Here is a 23,317-nt window from a genome sequence, read left to right on the forward strand (position 1 = left end):
TTTACTGTTCACTTGAATGATGGTGTATTGAAGATGACTTAGTCATCAGTCTGAATGGGAATCCCTGTACTCATTCTTCTCTCCCTTTATCCGTTTACGCTCTACCCATCCGGGAGCTGGGCTCTCATGGGCGAGGGGGCTTTGAAGAAGACTGACAGCATCGTCCATCACACCAGCGTTATTTACATTTAACTATGACTGATAAAGGGATCGCATAGAGGGAGGCAGAGAGACAGTGGAGAGAGATGTCTGTGTATTCTGACCAAACAGAAATGTATATTTGCCCCAAAACATATCCATTATTCCTTGTTTGGTCACTTACTGTATTGTCTAAGCTTGAAGAGATGATAAAGCACACAATGGCACATTCTCTCCCCTGTTGCCTTCCTTTTCACATGCAAAATGTCAATATCAGCCATTATTGCAATTCAACTTCATTTCTGACCGACCACCCAATTCACTTCAGTTTAAATATTTACCTTTTCTGCTTGATCACCCCTTTTGTCTTTCTCTCTCACTCCATCACCATTTAACGCAGCCTTGATTTCCCACCAATAGATGGCACTGTGGTATCAGAGTCCAACTACTTTATCTGAGAACTACAGGAAAAGGTGGAGGAGTGCAGAGATGCATATGAGAGACAGGGCTGAAGCAATGGAGAATAGAAATGAGGGGTGTAGGCTTCACCAAAAGGCATATTCAGTTACAAAGCTATTACATAAGACAACTAATATAACATAAGCCTGAAAGTTAGAGACACCATTCCTACTATTCCCACAATTTAACCAGCCTAAGCTAGCCTGATGGTCTTCCAGCTTGGTCAGGATGGTCTCAGCTCAAGCCGTGAGACCACCAAACTATCTTGAGAACCAAATATGCATATTAGAATGATTTCTGTAGGATCATGTGACATTGAAGAGTAGCTGCTTAAAATAACTTAATATTTCACAATATTGCAGTTTTTACTGTCTTTTTGCTTTAAAAATGCAGTCTTGTAGAGCAAAAGAGACTTTCTATCTACCGATGCTGTGGAAACCCTAAAACTCTTTCAGTCACAGGGGAGATCAGAAACAATTTATGGACCAAATAACAGCGTGAGACTGCAAATAATAGCTAAAAGGACATTGAAGTGTCTAAACTCAGCTAAAAGTCTTGACAGATCCTTCTATAGTTTAAAGTGTGTGAGGTGACACACAATGCTGTGTTTTAGCTTTTGTGTGATTTTCGCTCTCTTTCTGGAGAAAGCTTCGAGACTCTGTGTGACCAACCTCCTTGTGACCTCTAACAAAATATTGACAGAGATCTCTGTCACCTGCCCACATCAGGTATCACTCAATTTATGAGTGGGTTTATGTTCGTGTGTGTGTGTATTGATGGTGCTCACAGGAGGTCCCTTGTGAAATCTCTGTGCTGGGTCACTAAATGGGTTGCGCCAACTCACTCTGAACCTGCACGGCCCATATGCCTTTTCCATTAGTGCGCCGGGCACTGAGTCAAATTAACTTGTCCAGCTTGTTTTTCTGGCTTCCAACTGAATTCTGATATGCCACTAAATCTGGGCCAAAACTAGCCAATACTAACACTTAAGTGCATTCAAAGCTACAAACACCAGGGATAAACAGAAGATCAATGCAGACAACAGGCTATTTTGTGATTTGCATGCTGTTGTCCCGGATTCTTTAAGGGTTAGTTTGCCAAAAAATAAATAAATAAATAAATAAATAAAATTTTCATTATTTGCTCACCCTCATGTTGCCTTAAAACTGTATGACTTTCTTTCTTTCTTTCTTTCTTTCTTTCTTTCTTTCTTTCTTTCTTCAAAAAAAAAAAAAATATATATATATATATACTTTTTTGTATGGACATACATTTAAAACACACTTTATTTAACTTATTTATATATATATTAAAATAATAAATAAATACAACATTTATGACCCCAATCATTATTTTTTTCACGATGCATTACATTGATAAAATGTGGCATTTTCTTACATTATAATTTTACAAAAAAAAAATCTATGTCTAATAAATACTATTTTTTCAACTTTCCACAAAAAGCAGCACAACTTTTTCTCAACACTGATAATAGGAAATGTTTCACCAATTCAGCATATTAGAATGATTTCTGAAGGGTTATGTGACACTGAAGACTGGAGTAATGACACTGAATGAAATTTAGTGTTGCAGCATAGGAATAATTTACATTTCAATATCTATTTAAATAGAAAACCGTTTTTATAAATAACTGGCATAATATTTTACAATATTACTGTTTTACTGCAGTCACGGCAAGCATAAGCAAATTTTTCTTTATATGTATTAATTTATACATTTTTGGTGAACTATACTTTTAAGAGCACGGACTCTCATTGAATCATGTAAAAACATACTGCTGTGCACTCTGTCTATGTGTGTGAGGGTATCTGTTTAAAACTTGCAGGTCCCAAGGTGCTCAGTACGCCTGTGTGTGTTAATTTTCTGTTAACTACCTTCTTATTCACAAATTAAAACTCAGTTAATGAAGGGCCAGGCTATTACTGCTTTGTGAGAAATATCCTTAGAGCCAAAGCAGCCCTACCCCCCTCATTTATGAATTAAACCGTTGGAGTGTGTGTACAGTACATGTGTCTGCAATTTGCACTTTAAGTCATCAAAGGTCTCTATAGAATATGACGCCAAGAATAGCCCACACTGCTAATGGACCACCATTTCTCATAATCGGCGATCCCTTCAAATGATCTAAAGTCAGTTCACACTTAGTAGATGAGTGGTTTTTCATTGTCTCTCTTGCTCTTCATGACTAAATTCTAAATCTGTTGTTATTGACTGTGCCTTGAGGACTTTGAGTTTCCAGACTGACCTCCTATCCGAGACTGGGGTTAAAGATGGTTCAGAGCCTATACTGCAGGCCTAGTATTAATATTGATCCCCCTGCAGCCATGTGGAGAGGAGGCATGCATTTAACATTAGCAGTGCTGAAGGGAGACATCTCAGACCACAAGTCAATCACAGTGAGAAACTGAACATCATGCCTTCTGACAGAACCAACAGACCACGTTTCTGTAAATTCTAGACATTTGATGGTATCAAACCATAACTCCCTTCTCCGGAAGGCTCGCTTCACCACCGTTACTGCCGAGCTGTAAGAAGAAATAGGAAAGACTTGAACCAAATCATTCATCGAAGTTCGAAATCCTTTCTGTTAAGAAATTTCTGTGGTAAAGGGAACAGCAGCTTGGTTATCACCAGCAGCGTTATACTCTCCTCTGGCCCCTGCGGGTACCAAGGGCAGTGAGGTTGCACTGGGGCGGTGGAAAGGTTATTACCTTTGCATGGCTTTTGTCTGACACGCTCCTACTTGTAAACATTTGCGATGCCATAGGGTTGTGACAGCGTTCAGGTTGTGGCACTTTCCATGGACCTCTAATGTCGAGTCACGACATAACTGGTAGTGACCAACAGATAGAGAATGTCTCAGTTATATACGTAACCCTTGTTCCCTGATGGAGGGAACAGAGGCGTTATGTTCCCATGCCACAATCTCAAACCATTGATGGTGGCCAGGGAAGCGCTCTAAGCTCCTCAGCGTAAAACCTGAAGAGTGGATGCACCTGTTGCCTATTTATACCCATATGCACTGGGAGTGGCTCAGGTATGCAAAATCCATTAACCAAATTTAATTGGCGTTTTCTCTTAATGTCAGAGATGATTGGGGCTCCCAAGTGAATCCCTTTATGTTGAGTTGCGACATAACGTCTCCGTTCCCTTCATCAGGAACGAGGGTTACATATGTAACTGAGATGTTCTATGTGTGTTCATTCCTCCATGCATTTTTTGATATCTTTCTGTTGTTGTGTCTTGTTAGCCTGTCTGTGTGAAATTAAAATCTGAGTTGACATTGTGGTATTGATTTCCTTACAGGCGGATGAAGGATTTCTTCGTAGGCTATTGCAATAAATGAAAATGGGATGAATATCACACACACACACACACACACACACACACACACACACACACACACACACACACACACACACACACACACACACACGCACACACACACACGCACACACACACACACACATGTAATGCACTTACAGTAGTCAAACAAAATGTAGATTACAATTATTAGTTTGCACCTGTGGCAAAATCAATAGGCATACACTCATAAAAGACAGGAGTACAGAAACGTCCTTTCATCTCATATGTTGTTAACTAAAGCCATGCTTACATTTTGAAGATTAATCACAAATAAGTAGGATTCAGACCTTGTTAGAAGGACGTTAAGCCTGGAATGAGTGTATACTGTATTATATAAAACGCATTATGATATCTGGCATGACTACAGTGTTCCTTTCCTTTGCATATAACACAATGCTGTGAACAGACTGTTCTTTGCATAACCAGCATGCAATTTAAAGAACTACAAGCAAATCTCACCAAGACTCATGTGAAAAAAGAGAATAGGGAGAGGGTGTGTAAGGCTTGAGAAAGATTCAGTGTGTTCAATCACTATTTCTACTGTAATTTCAGAATAATGTCCGAATAAGCACCAATTTGTGGATTAACAGGCATGCATTTAACATTAGCAGTGCTGAAGGGAGACATCTCAGACCACAAGTCAATCACAGTGAGAAACAGAATATCATGCCTTCTCAGGGCCGTGAACAGACCTTTTGTGCTGAAACGGAAAAAAATATTTCATATTTTGAAATATAATTAAGAAAATGATGTCTTACACAATCCCAGTCAAAATAGGAGATTATAAGAAACTATAGCTGTGCCGTTAACTACAGCATATCAAACATGTATCTGCATACCTGACAAAACTAAGATACTGTGGAGGACCAGGGATGTTGGTCTCTTGAAGTTCTCTTATTCACTACCCTTTCCCTAAAAATCTTATATTGTGAAAAGTACAGCTGCAGTGAAACGTTTGAATTGTGCCAGAGCTCTCCCCTCCTAATCCTATATATAGATTTATTGAGAGAAAAAAGGGAAAAAAGGGCAGGTTGAGCCCTACTTGTGCACGTGCCTGTGCCTTCTGACAGAACCAACAGACCACATGTCTGTAAATTCTAGGCATTTGATGGTATCAAACTGTAGCACCCTTCTCCGGAAGTTTGAAATCATGGTAGTATTTACAAAAAGTTTTACTTTTGAAATCGACTTTTAAATGTGTGACCCAAAAAGACTGCAAGAGTGCATTTACAAATAAAAAAATATAGTAAAAATATGTAAAAACATTATTACAAATGAAAATAAGTTTTTTTTTTAAATAAAATTTATTCCTGCAATGGCAAAGCTGAATTTTTACTCCAGTCTTCAGTGTCACATGATCCTTTAGATCCTTTTCTAATATGCTGATTTGCCGAACCAATTGTCAATATTAACATTGACCCATATACAGACACACACACTGCATACAGTATATACACCAGCCAAATAACAGGGTTATATTCTGGATTAATTTGTTTGCTGGTCAGCCAAGACTAAAAACTTAAAAACTGTGTTTTATAGGAACAATTTATACATGAAATCATAGCACATTTCCAAACAAGCACATTGCAATGAAGAAACAGACCCCTCATAGCAACAGACAAAACTGCACCGTTGTCAGAAATGTGAGAGCAGCTTGCTGGAAGTATGCTTGATTAGGCCAAATCAGCAGTAATAAGATATTCTCACGAGTAAAAGAAAAATAACTAATTGGAAGGTAAAACACATGACACCGGCTGACATTTTGATGACAAAAAACACGGTTACTCAACCGGACTGCAATCCAAAATGCTAGCAGATAACACTGGAGGCCTCTAAATAGCTCTCTCATAATGCTGTAATGCACGGAGCACTTGTTCTTTTGTTAATAATGAAGCAGGGTAAGACCTTATCTACTTCATCTACAAAACAAGAAGACAACCAGTACACAAGCTCCGAATTATTCACGATTACAAATGAACTCGTCGTCTTGGTTCGCTCCTAAACATGTCCTCCAAATGAAATGCATGTGTCACGTCACAAAAAAACTTAAATGAGGAAATAAATGGATGCAGAGCTCAGAGAGGCATCTTACAATATGAATATCCATTTGGCTCAATGCCTGCAGATCCCCTGCCAGCCTGAGAGAGGGTGGGGATATTTTATTCATGCTATCAGGATGTTTTCTTTCTTTCTTGCTATGCCCCTGCATTTGGCTTCTCAAATGCATGAACAAGATGAGGCTTTGAGAAGAAACACTCCAATTTGAACATTCTAATTTGACTTTTTGAGGTGGTCTACTCCTGTTCTACCACTGTGTATGCATGAGGCAGCGATGCGTCTGTTCTGCTATTTTCAAAAAAGAACCCTTGATATTCCTCACCCTTTCTGTCTCTCTCATTCCAGCTTTCATTTTCATTTTCTATCTCTTTCTCACTTCTTTCCCACTGCATGTCGCAGCCTGAGTTTTGGAATAGGGTTTTTCCAATCTTTCCAAAATAATTACACTACTTGGTCTCCATCTCTTCACTTTCGTTCCTTCCATCTGCTGTGTCTTTCTCAGTGGGGCTGAATATTGCTTTAGCAATCATGCAACCGGAGAGACCGGAGTCTTACATTGTTCTTTGATGGCTCTGCCACAGCTGGAATGAGCAGTGCAAGAAAAAAGAGGAAGCCAAAGAGATGTCAGCTGTGTTCAGCATAGCATACTACTCGTACTACTGCTGCAGTAGGTATGTAGTATAAACACTGTGCACAGTACAGTATTTGTGAGCATGAGCAATATACAACAGAGCACACCGCATGTGATAAAAATGTAACACAACATAGAATTCTGAATAGCAAGCTGCTCTAGTTCTGCCACATGCCAGAAATAGTAAGAGTAGTATATTAGGATGCTACTATAAACTACACTAGTCAGCATTTGAAGTGGATTAAAACCTTTCATCAAAGATGTCCTAAAATCTAAAACCAAAATGCGTTCTTGTCTTAGGACAACTTTAATTAACTTTTTTTTATCCACTTCAAATGTTGACTACTATATAATAATTAAATACAATAATTATATAAATTTTAAATGAATAGTTTACCCAATTATCTGCCATTAATTTGTTCACCTTCATGTTGTTCCAAACCCAAGACCTTGATCGGTTTATTTTTGGTACACAAGATATTTTTGATCAAATCTGAGAGCTTTCTGACCCTCCATAGACAACAATGCAACTATGTTTAAGGCTAAGAAAGGAACTAAGAATTTTTCTTATTTGTGTTTATAAAAATATTTATATTTCTGAATTTCTTTTTGAAAATATGGCTGAAAAAGTACATCAAAAGTACGTGCTAGTACGTCATATTACAATATGGCAGAAATTGCATCCTCTACCCTGTCCTAGCAAATAAAGGCAAAAATGGCAAAAATACAAACAAAACAAAATCACACACATCGAAAAGTAAGTTGTTCCTCAAATGCAGTGCTTACTCTAACAGGATGCATCTACAGAAACTCATTCATACTGATAAAGAAATAGAGAGATAGATGGGATGAGGTGGGCCAGAAGATGACTACCTACCCCTCCCTACTCTTCCTGCAACCAAATGGGGGTCATAGCCCGGGCAGGTGGTACTAATTATGGGCCTTTTCAACAGAATCCAATCCAATCAGTCTAAATGCAATCAGTGCTCAGTGATCCTTGCTCCTTTAATCTCTCTCTCTCTCTCTCTCTCTCTCTGTTATTCATAAAACACTCATACACTCTCTTGCCAGGATACCCAAAGCTCTGTAGGTAAACACTGGTCATCATACAGTATTCTTGAATTCAGAGTGATTTAAAACAATACGAGAAAAAAAAAAGTCTGTTAAAGGTCAGTTACTATGATATAAGTATTTAAAAAAATCTTCAAATACAGATTAATCTCAAATTCAAGATCTCAGTTTTTTAAGTTTCAAAGTGAACATTTCTTCTCATTAATATCCCTCAAATCAAGGGTGCACCTGAAGTACACAAATTTATTAGTATTACATCACATCATATAATTAGTCTGTTTCACATATTGGGCCAGTGTTCACAAGATTCCATACATGTCTGTGTGCGAGACCTCCAAGCTCGCTTTCTGTAATAATGCGATGCTCCTTTCCTAATGTGGAATAATAAAATTATGCATGGTATTCGCATAACAAATCCCTACTCCACCAATTAGTTTAGCCGTGCCATGTTTTCTGGCTCCGTCTTTCTTGTGCACTATTATCATTTCCATTTTCTCTTCTCAGAAAAGCACTCCAGTGGCCCACGGCTAGCATTCTCCACAGTTTCTCTGTTGGACTTGAAGAGTCCACACAATAATATAAACCTACTCTGCATAACAATGAGTTCAGAGTGCATACATTATGTCCATGATGAAACACACTTCTTCAGTGTGTATGTCTTTGCATGTACGTTCATTGAAATATGGAGCGTGACGACTGGAATACACCTACATAGCCCTGACTAGCTGCTTTATCTGTTAACCTCATGTAAATGTCAGTGTTTAAGAAGAAAATCCCCTCCTGTGATATATGCTGAAGCATTAATATGACAGCAGAGCAGCTTTCATTATATCAGATGATGATAAATTAGGGCTGTGGACAAAGTATTTGCAGCATTAAAAAACGATGCAGATTCCTGTAGTCAGATGTTGAATCTAGTTGGACATTTTTAAAACGATACTGAGGTAAAAGTCTATGACCACAGTCAAAACTTAACTTTAGACTGGATTTTACTGTAGGCCAAACATTGAACTATTACAGAGTCATTCCTGCCATATCTAGCTACGGACCCACTTTGACAACAGCATACTGTAACCTTTTAATGAGTCATGCGGTCTCGCTGTACTTTTTAAAAAATTCATCAACACAATACCTGTCATATGCTGTGACAACTTTCTGTTATAAACGCACACACACAGTTGGGGCCAACACTTCCATAATTCCTTGCAAGCGCCTTGTGAAAATGAACCACAAAGCGTGAGATGCGCCGTCAGAGCAGAATGAGTAATTACTAGAGTGGGGAAAAGTACCTGTCTGAACGCCCACCTGCTTGCCCACTGCTGAGAAAGATAGATTGACAGAAAGAAAGAGAGAGAGAGAGAGAGAGAGAGAGAGAAGGGGGGAAAACAAACAAGCTGGAAAGAATAAGGTTCAGAGTGTTGGAGTCAGCGACTGGAGCCGCTCAAATGAACGTGTGACAGGACAGCTGTCAAGTCCTGATAAGCGAGACATTGCATTTTGGCAGTCAAAACATGATTGTTTCTTCAGCGTTTGACACAATGTGAAAACGACAACCCAGACCCTGGCTCGCACTGAAAACACTGAGAATTTCTGCGTGGGCACCCATGTATTCGATGTGTGTGTTTAGGAGTGTAATGAAGCTTGAGAGAGACAAAGCCCAGTGGCTTTAATACAGACACAATGTCTGAGAGAACAGACAGAACAACTGTCCATTCAACCTACACTCGCTTTCTGCTTCCCTAAACATTCACACACACACATGCACGCGCACTCACAAACACAAACATTTACAGGTTTTTGTGCAGACAAGCAGATACACCAAATGTTTCTTGATTTATTCCCCAGTAAATGCTCCCCAGACAGCAGTACGTGTGAGTGCATAAGCACAAAAAAAATTATGATGATACATTTAAATAAAAATAATGGTAATATAATAATTTATTGCTATAATTAATAATAATATTTAGAAACATGTTTTTTTATAAATAAAAACTAAAAATAATAATACATATACTCATATAACTAGTTATATTTCACCTTATGATTAATTATTAATAAATACATTTTGTATACATGAGTACTGTGATTGGCAAGTTTATGTGAGCATGCATGGGGTAATGCCAGTTTGCATATTTTCCACCAATAACGCAAGCCAGCTCAGGATTAAGCATTCCAAAATTGAATGCAAATCATTTCTGGTAAATTCTAAAAGTATGCAAATTCTAGAAGTATGCAAATTGGGATACAGCCAATGATTCTTCCATGACTTTACGTGGAACTCATATAAGGCCTAAAAAATAGACTGTAAAGTCTAATAAATAGTAATTTGACAACTGTTAAAGGAGACATATTATGCCCCATTTGACAACATAAGGCATAAGTCTCAGGTGTCCCCAGAATGTGTCTGTGAAGTTTCAGCTCAAAATACCCCACAGATCATTTATGATATCATTTTGAAAATGATTATTTTGAGTGGAACCAGAAACAAACTGTTTTCTTACATGTCTCTTTAAATGCAAATGAGCTGCTTTTCCTCGCCCCCTTTCCCACAATACAGCGGTGCCATTATAGCTGGGACCTGCTAAAACATCTGTTTTGGTACTGATTATCATGTTTATCGCACTGAAATCATGTGTTTTAAACCATATTAGTTTAAACTTCTAATATGTGGTTAAATTAGACACGCTCGTTTTTTTGGGATGCTTTCACTGAAAGGCTTCCTTGGTTGGTAGATGCACCGGGGACCTGATTATAGCAATTAAAACCTGGAAAAGTCAGATTTTGATTTCAGATTTTGATTTCAGACCTTTAAACAGAAATACAAATTACAAATACCACTGGCATGTCCAAAGAAATTCTCTCCGAGTCATCCTCATTATTTCACTGTGCCATGCCAATCCCTCTGAAGTTTAATCAAGAGGAATTGACCCTTAATCTCACATTGTTTTTGACTTTGTCTTACTCTACCTGTCATAGTAAGTTGGTATAATTCACTTCAAACCCATACTGGTACCCAACTTCCTATCAAACTCTGCCCACACTGAAATATGTGAAAGTCTTCTACAACAAACGTTTTCAACCAGAAGTACAATGCCTTGGCATTCAGCAAGCAGTCAGAGGACAACACTTTAAAATATAAGGATATTTATTGGCATCATAGAGTCTTTCCATTGCACAGAAGTTTATTGTAGTAAAACATTCTTCACACTTATAATAATAATAATAATAATAATAATAATAATGATAATAAATGGTTTATTTAAGAACTTTTCGCTGGAATGTGTTTCAACTATTTTGTGTTCCACTAAAGAAGGTCCGTTTGGAGCAACACAACAATTATTATTATTTGTTTTTTATTTTAATGACCTTTCCCTTTAATACATTTTTTACAACAGCTAGTTCAGGTCCCGTTGATATTCAGAACAACAGCGCTCTAGCTCATGTGATGCTGCTTAAATAACAACTTTGGGATGTCATATGTTTTTGCTTGTTATGTTTGCATGTCAAGCAGACAGGTCTGATTAGTATTCAAGCCAAAACGGAACGCACAACGAATGTGTTTAAACCAAGCATCCTAATTCATGCTGACACATCTGTGTAAGAGTAGCCCGGTCCTCTGAGAGTTTCCACGACAAGGCTGTGCTGCACTCATACTTTTAAGCACTTTGCTCTGATAAATGAACACACCAATTATTCAAGTTTTCTCTTCTTTGCTTACAGTGGGGAAAATATTTATTTGATCCCCTGCTGATTAAGTAAGTTTGCCCACTTACAAAGAAATTAAGGGTCTGTCATTTTTATACAATAGTAGGTTTATTCTAATGTATAGAGACAGAATACCCCCCCCCCCCCCAAAAAACAAAACAAAAACAAAACAAAAACAACAAATTAAATAAAGGTTAGACATTGATTTGCATTTCATTGAGTGAATAAGTATTTGATCCCCAAGCAAAACATGACTTAGTACTTAGTGCAGAAACCCTTGTTGGCAAGCACAGAGGTAAGATGTTTCTTGTAGTTGATCACCAGCTTTGCACACATCTCAGGAGGGATTTTGATCGACTCCTCTTTACAGATCCTTTCTAAATCTGTAAGGTTTCTTGTCCTGTCGTTTGGCAACTCAAAGTTTCAGCTCCCTCCACAGATTTCCTATAAGATTAAGGTCTGGAGACTGGTTCGGCCACTCCATGACCTTAATGTGCTTCTTTTTGATCCACTCATTTGTTGTCTTGGTGGTATGTTTTAGGTCATTGACATGCTTGAAGGCCCATCCATGACCAATCCTCAGTGTTTTGGCTGAGGGAAGGAGGTTCTCGTACAAGTTTTTACAGTACATGGCCCGTCCATTTGCTCCTCAATGCGGTGAAGTCGTCCTGTACCCTTAGCAGAAAAACAGAATAACCCTGAGTATAATGTTATTACCTCCGAGCTTTACTATAGGGATGGTGTTCTTAGGGTCATAGTCACCATTTCTCTCCCTCCAAAGAGCTCAATTTTGGTCTCATCTGACCACAGTACTTTCTCCCAAGCCTTCTCTGAATCATTTAGATGTTCATTGGCAAACTTTAAATGGGCCTGTATATGTGCCTTCTTAAACAAGGGGAACAAATACTTATTTTACTCACTGAAATGCAAATAAATTTCTAACCTTTATAATGTTTTTTTTTTCTGGATTTTTTTGGTTGATATTCTGTCTCTATTCATTAAAATAAATCTACCATAAAAATTACAGACTCATCATTTCTTTGTAAGTGGGCAAACTTACAAATATAAGCAGGGGATCAAATACAAATTTTCCCAACATTATCTCTATAAATCAAGAAGCATAGGTCTGACCAAGACCACATCCTCTCAGCTTCACCAAAAGCCCACCCTTAATGTTTCATTTTTTTCTTGTTCTTTAACTTCCCCCTCCCTCATTCTTTGATTTTTTCCCATGGCTCCTTTAATATGAAGCGGCTGATAGATCGGTGCAGCTGAGAAAATGAGAAAGCAACTGCTATATGCTATAAGCCTCTGCTTTTATTCCCAACATATGAAACAATGGGGTAGAAGTGAAGAGAAAGAAATCTAATAAAATGTCTTCAATTAAAGTGGAATCAGGGCGGTGTTGTCTGTCAGGTTTGGGGTGGATTAGACTAGAGCTGCGGCTCTCCTCTGTCTCACTCTGGAGCGGGTAATGGCATTATGTGAGCTGCATACTCATCTCCAGACGCTCCTCACCCCGTTCTTTTGCTTTCTGTAAGAATCACGTTCAGGATTAGGGAGCTAAAACTCTCAAGGATCATTTTGCTGGAAATTAGGACAGATTCTGTTGATTGACCCCCTCTGGTCGCTTTGATTTTCCCTCTTTTCTGAAATTAGGTGTCACAGGAAACTTGCAGAGGAGAGTGAATGTGTAATTACAGCCATGCCCTTTGTTTTCCTGCACACTTCTAGACCCAGAAAGATGTCCAGGGTCCTGCATGAGCATGCAAATGTCAAGCTTTAGCGATATTAAATTCTATACATACATATTTATTTTACTGGGATAGTACATTATAGAAAATTGTCCGGAAGTGTGAAAGAGAGAGAGGGTGGCGGGAGCCACAACTCAAACTCGGGATGCCCAAAGTGCAATTGTGCCTAATGTTGGATTGAGCACTGCCTACAAATGCCTATTTAATTTTTTGATTCACATTTCAAAATGACCCTAATTAAAACGGCAGTATTATGAATTTAAAATAAAATTAAACATGTTGCAAACACTGTAGTCATCATACAGAGAATACAGCTCCTCCTGATGAACATTTTATGAAGTTTAAGCACCTTTTTCACTAACTACTCATTAAAAAAATTAAAAAAGAGAGAAAATGAGGCATACAAATGAGGTAAATTTTGAACAGAGACCTACTGAAGGCAGCTCTTTGTGCTTGTTTCATTCAAATAACGGCCTCAAGTAAACATGTTTAATGTTCAAAAAAGTTGTTTTTTTCTTTCTTTCTGATTCAGTCTCTGTGATTTCAAGGAAGAAATTAATCAAAGGCTCAAAACTATTTTAAATGTCAGTAAAAAGGCACATGTGCTGACTTTGAAGTCCTTTTTTGTTGTTCTTTCTTTGTGAGAGTTTAATGAGAACATTTCCATATAGGATTTCATTTCTTACTATGCAAATTAATATAAATGGTACAATCCAAAGGATTATCATCTTACAAATTCAGAACCAAAGAGCATGTTGTGCAAGAGTGTTTCATGATTTAATCAGCTCCTAATACAATACTAGACAGGATTAGAGCTCACCTGTGGTGAGAAAAAGTGGCAGAAACAGCAGTGAAAGTTATACCCACCAGGGACTAAATACCAGCAATTAAAGCTACATTACTAGTACATAATTAACCCTCGAAACATTAATTCTCACTTATCTTCGCATTATTTATCACTAGACCTACTTTCTGCTTGAAAAACTTACTCAGTCGGCCACATTTCTTACACAGGTAAGCCATGGTGTGCATGGTGTACAATCTGAAGATAGAGACCAAGCCTGAGATCTTCAGAGAATGGTGTAACAGGTTCTGTGGGGTTAATGCTCTCGGCTCTGGGGCAGAGCAGTGTTAAATTAACAGAGACCTCCTTGAACTCTTCCTGTCAATGAAGCTGTAGCAGGCCAGCATGCCATACCAAAAGTCAACAACTGTTTCCTCTTCTCACAACACAGTTCAATTACAATTTAATAATAATAATAATTAAAAAAAAAAAACGAATTCAATTCAATGAGAAACAACTATGCCAAAAATAAAAAAAGTATTTGAAATTGAACCATGATGACATTTTTAATAAACTGATAATTTGCAAATGCATAAAATATTGCATACATGCTTATACTACAAGCTTTTACAATATTTTATTTATAGGGGTCATTGTCTGGTTTAAAAATTCTAATTAAATGTCAAAATTAAGAATAACAAGGGCAAATCAGTTTTGAAAACGACTGATAACAACAACCAAAAAAATGCTTAATATCAGTGCCAAAAAATTAGATTAGATTAGATTAGATTAGGTTAGATTAGATTTAACTTTATTGCCATTGCACATGTAAGGTACAAGGCAACGAAATGCACTTAGCATCTAACCAGAAGTGCAATGAGCAGTAAGTACAGGATATACAGTGTCTACAATATGTTACAAATGTACAATAAATATACAAATAAGGCAGTACTACGGACATAATTTACAGATTTTAAATACTATCAGCATGATATACAGATAGGTGTACTGTGAACATACTATACAGATGGATTATGTAATAAGTGTATGTACACTACAAGCAGAAACTATGAACATATGAACATCATTTACACTAGTGCAATGGACAGTAAAAAAAGTGCATAGAAAATATAGAATATTCCAGTGTGCAGATGGATCATTCGGTATCCTGGGATGAACACACAATAGTGCTAGTAATAACACATTAACGGTTTTTGCTTGGTTGTAAACCAGATGTAGTGATGAGGAAGGAGTGAGGAGTCTGTCTGTATGGTGTGGGGTGGTGGTGGGGGGTATCAGAGGGCAGTAAGGAGACAGCTGTAGGGAAAAAGCTGTTCCTGAATCTGCTGGTCCTTGTCCAGAGGCTCCTGAAGTGCCTCCCGGAGGGCAGGAGGTTAAACAGTCTATGGTCAGTGAGGAGCAGTCCTTAAGAGTGCTGCGATTTCTATGGATGTCCTCAAAAGCAGGAAGTGGTGTCCCTGTGATGTTAATTCACCAGGGCGATAATTGGTCGAACCCTAATTTTTTTTTTTTTTTTAATCTTTTGTATTTTTCTTTCTTTGCATTTATATTTACTATATTTCTTTGAAAAACAGTAGAATTGCAATATTGTAAAATATTTGTACATTTTAATCTGATTAATTTCTATTGGAATATATTTTTAATTAATATAGGGGAAGTCGTGGCCTAATGGTTAGAGAGTCGGACTCCCAATCAAAAAAGGTTGTGAGTTCGAGTCCCGGGCTGGCAGGAATTGTAGGTGGGGGGAGTGCATGTACAGTTCTCTCTCCACCTTCAATACCACGACTTAGGTGCCCTTGAGCAAGGCATCGAACCTCCAACTGCTCCCCGGGCGCTGCAGCATAAATGGCTGCCCACTGCTCCGGGTGTGTGTTCACAGTGTGTGTGTGTGTTCACTGCTCTGTGTGTGTGCATTTCGGATGGGTTAAATGCAGAGCACAAACTCTGAGTATGGGTCACCATACTTGGCTGAATGTCACTTCACTTTTATCACACTTCACTTTATACTTTAATTTATTTATCTGTTTGAAAGTTTCGGCATCATTACGATTGTTTTTTAAGGTTACTTGTTCTTCGAGAAAACATTCTAATATGCTAATCTGGTGCTCAAGAAACATTTCTGATATATTATGAATTGTGAAAATGGTATTTTTGTGGAAACTGTGATACCTTTTTTTTTTTAGGAATCACTGATGAATAGAAAGTTAGAAAGAGCAAAAAAGAGCATTTATTTTAAACAAATATTTTGTAACATTAGAAATTTCTTCTTTGTAACTTTTGATTAATTGAATGCTAAAGGAGTTTCTTTAAGAATAAATAAATAATTTAATAAAATAAAACAAATAGAAATACTGCCCTCAAATTTTACTGATTAGACAACAAAAGATTAATAACAAAAGATATTAAGTGTTTTACCAATTATTTAAAAATCAGTCAGCCTATTTTTATAAACTTAATATGACCAGATACATTTGTATTATTTACACTGCTTTTTTCCCTGCTGTAACTACCATAACAGACCCTCTGCCCTAGAGTTACAAATGAACACCGTAAAGTAATTAGAAAGATTGTGCATTATGTTTTCGTGGATATATTTTGATCTATTTTTAAAGACGAAACTTATTGTATTCAGCAAAATGCTTGCACTTACATTGCCTCCGGCGTTTGTGCCACTGAAACACCAATCCCTATTACGAAAAGCGATGCTATTTGTGTTCATGTGTTGCATAAAAATCTGTTTGCAAATCGCAAGGCATGAGCATATAAAAAAGAAAAAAGAATTGAAGCATTATTTTCAAATCCAGGCACTGTGTTTGAGTCATAAAGAGAAGTTTAAAGCTTGCTTCCCCTGCACACACTCTCAGATCTCATTGCAGCAATACGGGAAACCACACTCAATCATTTTCTTGGAGAGAAAGACAAATCACAATCAATGTAATTTCTGAAAAAAGCTTTGTGGAAATCGGGCCAGGTTTATGACTGAGAGATTCAAGCTCTGTTGTAAAAACACCAAACAGACCATTGATCATCATTCACTGGAATTTTCATAAATGGTTACCTTCAGCCTTGCTAGTTTTTCATGCACAGCTGTCAGTTTGTGAATAACTGATGTCTATTGTCAAATCAGTCAAAGTCTGAAGACAGTTTTGACAGCTTTTGCAAACTGTACGGCAGGGAAATCATGTAATCACATGCTGCGTAAGGCACTGCGCAGGTATTCGAATGTAATCTCCCTTACCCACCTGCCACACTGTCATCCACATCAGTACCTCTAGAAGGCATTCTACTGTGCTTTTCTTATTACACCACAAAACACTGTAGTAAAATGAGGCAGTTAGATTGGTCCTGAAACCATTCAGTACGAGATCAAAAAGCATTCTGGCAGTAGCCGGCATGACAATCACCTGACGTCTGCTGTGGTTCAATCAAATAGGGAAATGACACCTTTTTTTTTTTTTTTTTTTTTTTTTTTTTTTTTTTACATTGAAAACAGTAACTAAGACTATAATAGACTGGAAATGTGCTAGTAAAGGTACTGTATACACACACACACACACACACACACACACACACACACATATATATATATATATATATATATATATATATATATATATATATATATATATATATATATATATATAAATTGAAAAGTACTATATGTTCATGCATGTTTCAGAACAATAGATTGCAAAGAAATTAGTGCTCAGTCTCCATCAAAACAGCCAACACCTTCCTCTACAGCAAAGTGAATGTGATTACATAAAGCCAATGGCTCTAAATGCCTGTCTATGTCACTGCTGGAGTAATCATATATCTCTCACAAATAACTGACAGCACCAGAATCCGTGTGCTGAGATCTCCTGCTAGGCTCTGAAATACTCTAAAAGCTTTCTCATCTCGTTAGGCATCTGTAATGCATTCATTTATAGCCTGTTTTACTTTGCGCACCTCTTTACAAGCTCACTCTTATGGAAAATTTAAAGCCTTTTCATTGCACTGATTATTCATAAACACATCTAGCCGACTGTAGATAAATGTTGTCTGTTTTATTTCCATGAAGGAAGGAATGTTCATTTGCATCTCATCAATCTCCTTCTATTTCCTTGTGTATAAGGAGACACTGGCAGGGGTGTGAATCCCCAAGAAAGCCACAAATGGATTGGACCACATACAAGGCTGATGTATTGAGGTTAAAAGTTTTAATCGGTTTATGCATGAAACGCAGTGACAGTCACCTTGGAGAGATAGAAACAAAACTAGTTTTATATGCAGTTCAGTTTATACTAACAACATCAGTAGGACATAATTCTTACATCAAATTTCATCAGTCAGATGGATACAGTACATCCTGAGCCATTTAGCCTTGATCCACTCGGGAAATAAAGGAACTTTTCAATCAAACCGTTGCTTTTATTTAAAGTTTACAGCCGTGAATCTTGACTGACCTTATGTGGGCGACGAGAGGGTGTTTTTAAATGTTAGCCTATGTATTGCTGGGGTATGCTGGGAAATGGATATGACAGGAGAATTACAAGCAAGTGAAAGCAAAGGAAGCATGTTTATATCACTACAGCTCTTGCGACCCTTGGTGTATGAACAGGTCTCCATCCACACAACCTGCGGGGCTATAGACCTTGGGAAGGAAGCACAGATGTGAACTAAGTGGTTGGGCCAGCAGACTGTAATAAGATCAATATCTAGCAGTGACTACTGAACACATGAAAAGCGCTATAGGCCTCCTTTTTGATTTAATACAATGGCCTGAGTCCAAATACCACTAAAGGCAAAACGCTTTCTGAGAATCAGGGCTCTGAATCAGAAAAAAAGATAAGGCAGCCATTGGCTTCCAAACATAAATATATAGGAGCCAAATTACTTATTTAACTGCGAACTTACAGAATTGTTCAGCATTAACTAGTGAAAAATAAATATAATTAATTGTACTGTATATGAAATAAATGTAATTCAAGTAAAGTATACTACAAATGCATTTACATATTTATGTACAGTACTTTATAAAAATACCCTGCAATTGTACTTTTGGCATACTTCAATAATATACGTAATGTCGGGTAAATTGGACCAACTAAAGATATACTGAAGCATGTTTGATTGTGCTAAAGTGGAACTACTGCAAATATACTTTAGGTACACTTTAAATATCTTGCATTTAAAGACTGATATTCAAAGATCATACAATTCTCATTAATTCATTCAAATACATGTATGCTTAATATTAAGAAATGTTCATTGTGGTGATAGGTGAGTAAAAATGTTAATAGATTTAAACTACTGTATATGAAATAAATGTATTTTAAATGTATTACTTTTAGTAGGGTAGTTTAAAGAGTAATAGGGGAAAAATTTTACAAATGTCTCTGAATAAATTTCTCATTAAGGCCGATTTGTTTGATCAAAATACAGTTAAAGCAGAAATATTATTACAATTTAAAACAATTATTTTCTATTTGAATACATTTTAAAATGTAATGTATTCTTGTGATAACAAAGCTAAATATTAAACAGCCATTACTTCAGTCTTCAGTGTCACATGATCCTTCAGAAATCATTCTAATATGCTGATTTGATGCTCAGGAAAAATTTCTTATTATTATGGTTGTTAAAAAGATATATTCTGTTTAATATTTGTGTGAAAACTGTAATGCAACTGTAATCACAGTTTTTTTTTTGTAACAATGTTCTCAGAGAGTCTACTTAAATAACTAACTTTTTGACAGACTCGTTAAAAATAACTAAGAGTCTTTTGTCATTTGGAGCAAGTGCGCATAATTTTAAGAGATGGTATTTGACAACAAATGGACACACAAAAAGTATCCTGACTGACTAAATTGTTTAAAAATGTTATATTTTTCAACTTTAGAAGCAGACTGGAGCCCTAAGAGTGTGATTTTGGTGACTCATATTGGCTTCCACCACTTCACACAGCAACAGCTCCACGCTGTTTTACAAGATCTCCCTGCTTTTTATGATAATAGGCTTCAGACATCATTATGGAACTTGCTGAACTCCATCCTTGTTGGAATGGATCCCTGAGTGTTCCTGATCATTAAGTTCGGTAAGTTAGTCTGGTCATAGCTTCTGGTAGAATGGATGATTGAAAAAGCAAGGTATTAACTTTCCCACAGGCTTCCCTTAGGCTTCACTGCTCAAGCTGAAAACACAGCCTGACATACACCATACACACATACACACAGAGAAAGAGAGATTAAAGGATGTTTGGATACACGCCTGGGGCCTCCTTTATATAGGAAGATTCCACCATTCTCCGGGAGAGGATGGGTCTGATCCTTCACTTATTTCTACCTCTCATCTTAGAATGATTCTACAGAGAGACGACCACTCAACCTTCTTCAGATTTCTGCCCTGAAGCAAGCCTAAAGTACACAATCCCCAACAGATGAAGGACACCTTAATATGTGGACTGCATTTTCTGGCATACTTTCGTAAGAGGTTAGGAGGGCTTTGTGGCACTAATACTTGCAAATATATCCCGTAAAGAAAGACAAGGAGTTTAAAGAAAGCTCACCCCATAAAGAAAGACAAGGAGTTTAAAGAAAGCTCACCCCAAAATGAAGACTTGTTCGAAATGCTGTTCAAACTGTATGACTTTCTTTTTTCTTTGGAACACAAAAGGTGAATGTAGGTTGTTATTTACCGCTAATTTTCTGCTCTACTATGCTGACAACCATTACCACTAGTTATTATCAGTGAGTTGAACTTAAGTTTGATTCATGCACAAATTATTCAGATCAATCAACTGAATGATGGAAAAGAATCAGACAAAAAGAAAAAAAAAGAAGAAAAAAGAAATAATAATAATTCACAAATTTTACATCAAACATGACAAGGACAGCTAGATGGATGTTTAGATTATCTTTTACTCACCCTCATGCCAAGTCTGTACAATTTTCTTCTCTGGAACATAAACGAAGACATTTTGATGAATGTCTCAGTGTTTTATGGAAATCACTAGTACCTTTTTTTTCAAAATACCTTTTGTGTTCTGCAAATGAAAGAAAGTCATACAGGGTTTGAAATGATATGATGGTGGATAAATGATCATAGACTTTTCATTTTTGGGTGAGCTATCCCTTTAAATTACAGTTTGTTCCTCACACAGATCTATTGGCTTTAGAAGACCTAAATTTTAAAGGATATGTACTCAGTATGGAAAGACTCCTTTAGTCTGCAGTCCTTTATGTCAAGCTGTGTGCTTGTTGTTGAATATTGTTTGAATTGCACAGTTTTCTTCTTGCAGACACCGATTTGAAACCGTGAGACATGTATTTCCCTTCACTGTTGACTCTTTCTGTCCCATGACAATCTCTTCTCCCCCTCATCGAATTATAGTTTATTGGACAGTGCAGGAGAGATGTTTCTTGAGAGTATCGTTCTTGCTATCCTTCTTCCAGTATGGCAAACAAGTGCAAGGACCAACCAATGGCATATTTTGGGGTCAATTGTTCAAAATTGGTAGGGGAGTGTATATATTTGTCTACTTTCATGGTTTGTCTCTCCTTTTCAGTAACTACACACAGAGTACACTGTGCCACAGAGTATCACAAGTTTACTTTGAGCAGCAAGAAGACCTTCAGTTCAAGATTCTTATGTGCCATAGATCTTTGCCACAGGCAAGGGGAAGAAAACTAGACTAAACTGTGTTCTCAGCTTTGATGTCAACATCTTTTTTTTGACATGCGTAATATAAACTCACAATTCCAAGAAAAAAAAAAATCTCAGAGTTACGTGTGCGATATGTATGTGTGATTAAAGAAATAAAGCTTTGATGAGCATAAGAAAAATTTAGCATAAGAAAATTCTAAAAATATTTTTTCCCCTTGTTTCCATCCCAAATATTTAAAAAATCAAAACAAGACAATAATTTTTCACTTCTTGATTTAAAACTGTCACTCATGTTTTTGAAGATAGACTTGAATGTGCATGATACTAACCTAAATTTTTATAATTTATGACTGAAAACATTTTGTAACATGATATTGATGTACCATTTACATGGTAATGCAATGTCTGATTTTAAAATGGGTTTTAAAGGATGAATTTTGAAATTTTAAGTTTTCAGTTGATATATAACATCTGATGATTTCTAAAATGTGATAGAGAAAAAGGCAACGAAGAAGTCTTTTTTTTAAACAAAGGTCAAAACTCCTGTTATAATTTAGATTTTTGAGGGTGCACTCTTGACATAAATTGATATATTAATTTTCCTACATAATTTTTAACAATAAACATTGGTAAAATATATATTTGGGAGTCTTAGACATTTCCAGTGATATATAGTTTGTCAAGATTAGATTAGATTTGATTGTAATATAGTGAAGTAAACCTAGGCGTCCCGTATTTGGCATGGGGTGACAGTTAAGGGGTTAAGGATTTTTAGATATTTTGGTTGGAAACAAGACAAAAATCTAAGTTTGAGAAGCTTTTTTTTTTTTTTTTTTGTATAGTATTATATATTTTTATTTATTTATTTATAAAATGAATAAAAGCATTTTTTTGCTTGAATGAATGAATGAATAAACATTGCTTATGCTTTAATTTTCCCTTTCCTGAGGTGACCTGGGGTTTCCTTAAGAGTCATGGCGACTCTTAAATTCCAACAAAACCTGCTTCTGGAATACACCCCAGATCTTTTAAATAATAATGAATGTATAATATACTTAAAAAAATAAATAAAATAAATTAATTTATTTTTTAATAAAACTATTTTAAAAGTCCTTTGTGTGACATATGATTCTCCTGTGGCATCAAATTATTACAAATCTGTGTGAAACATACTCATAAAAGGAAGTTACATTTCAGAGGAACAATTACAAAAGTGTAGCCACAAATGATAAACATTTCTGCACAGTCATAATGATTCAATCAGTCATACTTGTAGAGTCATACATTTTCGTGGGAGGTTACAAAATTCAGCTATTGTGTAAAAACTTACAAAATCATCAGAAGTGATGGTTTTTACAACACTGAATCTATCTCAGATGTGTGTCTGAGCAGATCTGATGTAATGTTACATCAGCCTCCCTCTGTCTCCCTGTTATTTACAGAACACTGTATCAGGCTTTACTGGAATGGCTTTGTCTAAACACACACACATACTCTCTCTCTCTCTCTCTCTCTCTCTTTCACACACAGACACACACACACACACACACACACACACACACACACACACACACACACACACACACACACACAGTATATAATGCCATGTGGTTTGACCTACATTCATTTTCAAATTATGTCAACATTAATTATAATAAAAAG

The sequence above is a fragment of the Carassius carassius genome, chromosome 29 (genome assembly GCF_963082965.1).
Source record: "Carassius carassius chromosome 29, fCarCar2.1, whole genome shotgun sequence".
Taxonomy (NCBI): domain Eukaryota; kingdom Metazoa; phylum Chordata; class Actinopteri; order Cypriniformes; family Cyprinidae; genus Carassius; species Carassius carassius.